The sequence below is a fragment of the Cynara cardunculus genome, assembly GCF_001531365.2.
Source record: "Cynara cardunculus var. scolymus isolate 2C chromosome LG 1, CcrdV1, whole genome shotgun sequence".
Lineage (NCBI taxonomy): Eukaryota > Viridiplantae > Streptophyta > Magnoliopsida > Asterales > Asteraceae > Cynara > Cynara cardunculus.
Window position 1 is genome coordinate 17,917,022 of NC_037528.1, and position 3,303 is coordinate 17,920,324.

Genomic DNA, 3,303 nt, shown 5'->3' on the forward strand with positions numbered 1-3,303 from the left:
GTCTCACATGATCCCAAGTCTCTCTCTCTCTCTCTCTCTCTCTCTCTCTATATATATATATATATTAGGTTTGCTATCGTGTATTACACAGGGTAATTTAAACAAATTAAATCATGTCGGGAAACGTATCTTACAGATATGAATGATCATCGAAAGTATGATGCTACTTCAGACTTAGACTCTTGAAATAACTCTAAATTATAACTCTGATAAATGACTCTTCAGACTTAAATTTAAAAATAAAATTATATCAATAATTAGTTAAAAATGAAGTTAACCCTAGAATAAAATTAAATTTAGAAATAAAACTATATTAGTAAATTGAATTTAAACTTAGAAGTAAATTTAGAATGACTTCTCAAACTTAAATATTTCTTAAATCTTGAAATGTGGTTAAGTTTGTTTATCTATACTATATTATAAAACATTTGACAAAAACTCTTAACTATCTTTTATACATGAAGTACTGTTTATTGATGCATATTACTTAAAAATTCAAATATTTCTTAAATCTTGAAATGTGGTTAAGTTTGTTTATCTATACTATATTATAAAACATTTGACAAAAACTCTTAAAAACTATCTTTTATACATGAAGTATTGTTTTTTGATGCATATTACTTAGAAATTCAAGATTACAAGTAAATTATATGTAAGTACAACTTATTAAGCTTTATGTTTGAATTCGGGTAACTAACTGTAGATAAATCTATACTATATTATAAAACATTTGACAAAAACTCTTAAAAACCACTTTTTATGCATAAAGTACTGTATATTGATGCATATTACTTAAAATTCAAGATTACAAGTAATTATGCATTAAGTACAACTTATTAAAGCTTAATGTTTGAATTCGTGTAACTAACTACGGATACACATAATCAAATAGAAGATAAACATCTCATTTTAAAATATAAAAAAATTTAAAATATAATTAGAATAATTATCTTGTTTCTAACTGAATATTTAATTATTGTCTTTAATAAAAATTATATTATTAAACCAAAAATAAATTACTTTGTTATTATACCTAAATTAAATTATAATAAAAATCTATACTATATTATAAAGCATTTGACAAAAACTCTTAAAAACCAATTTTTATGCATAAAGTATTGTATATTGATACATATTACTTAAAATTCAAGATTACAAATAAATTATGCATTAAGTATAACTTATTAAAGCTCAATGTTTGAATTCGTATAACTAACGACGGATAAAATATATTCAAATAGTGGATAAACATTTCATTTTAAAATATAAAAAATCTAAAATATAATTAGGATAATTATCGCGTTTCTAACCGAATGTTTAATTATTATCTTTAATAAAAATTATATTATTAAACCAAAATTAAATTACTTTGTTATTATACATAAATTAAATCATAATAAAAAATTGAATTAAACAAGTTACACCAAAAAACGAAAACTATTAAATATTAATTTAATACTAATATCGATTTTTTTAAAAAAAAATTATGCTATCTTTAAATTTATATTTCATTTAAAAATAAAAACATTATCACTTTTTCAAAACCACATAAAATTATATTGCATCGATAGAGACAAATAATAAAAATTAAACATTAAAATAGAGATTTATCTCGCTGCATTGCGCGAGTACCCTTTTAGTTACATATAAAAAGATGACTTTAAAATATTGAGATGACATATTGAGAGAGTGATGTATTTTAAAATCTTATGTTTTGATTGGTATGAAATGGAATAATATTCATTCAGACAAAAGAAAAGGTTCTCGATTGATTCAAACAATTTACCTATGGGATAGAGGAAGAGGAAAAAACCGAATATTTCACATGAAAATGAAACAAACCGAATCTTTCACATGAATATTTGAGGAAAAGCCGAATAAATCAATCTGATTTATTTCGTACCTTTCGCTTAATGAGAAAATGAATCCAATTCTAATTTATCTATATATATTAAAGAAGAAATCAAATATAATGACTTGTCACTATGAAATTTGAGTATTTCTCAAATCTTGAAAGTTGAAATATAGTTAAATTTGTTTATCCCACATTGGTGAAAAGAAATAAAGTAGAAGAAATGAAAAGCGTATATACATGAAAAGCGGAGGTAATTTTTTTTTTGTTGCAAGTCATGATGTTGGCTCAAATGAGTCAACCCTTTCATTTGCAATTGACATTATGAGATATGAGTATTTCTTAAATCTTGAAATGTGGTTAAGTTTGTTTATTTCATATAAAAAAATGTTTCTTCAGACTTCTACTTTAGAAATAACTCTGAAGATTGACTCTTCAGACTTGTACTCTTAAAATAAACCTGAAGTATAAAATAAATCCCATGAAGTTAGAGTTCAAACTTCTAAGTCTAAAAAAATGACTTCAGAGTTCGGGTGAACTAAGTTTGAAAAAGAAGACTTCAGAATTCAAGTGAGCTAACTCTGAAGAATGACTATTCAGACTTGTACTCTTCAGACTTGTAGAAGACTTCAGAGTTCAGGTTTCTAAGTCTGAAAAAGAAGACTTCGGAGTTCAAACTCTAGAGTTCGGGTAAGCTAAGTCTGAAAAAGCAAACTTCAGAGTTCGGGTGAACTAACTTTGAATTCAGACTTGTTCTCTTAAAATAACTTTGAAGTAAAACTTTTCAGTAAATTGAATTTAGAATAAAATAAAATTAACCCTAGCATTAAATTGAATTTAGAAATGAAACTATATCAGTAAGTTGAATTTAAACCTAGAGGTAAACACCATTTTTTTTTCGGGAATCAGTTACCACACGAATTAGTTAACCTAAGAAAAAAACAATTGCATCATCAATTAGTGGGATTGATTGAATAAAATGACACATGTCAATCAAATGAGTCTAATTGAACTGCTAATGTAAATTGTGTCTAAATACGTTCAAATGAGTCTAATTGAACTGTTAATGTAAATTGTGTCTAGACACGTTCAAATGAGTCTAATTAAATTGTTTATATAATTTGTGTTTAGATACGTATTTAGGCGGGAAAACACTAAAAACGGCTCATTAGAAGATGACACGTGTTACGCCAGTTACTTATTTATTATAAGTATAGATTTTTAGAGTAAACTACAAATTTGGTCAATGTGGTTTGTTGTTTGTAACACTTTTGGTCCCTACAGTTTCAAAATTATAAATTTGCCATTGTGGTATGCGAAAACGATTGGATTTGATCTCTCACTCTAACCAGGGGCGGAGGGCCTAAGGGGCCTATAGGGGCCCTGGCCCCTGTGATTTTTTTCCCACTTAGCATACAACAGTGTAATCCATTACCTTTTAGATTCAAAAA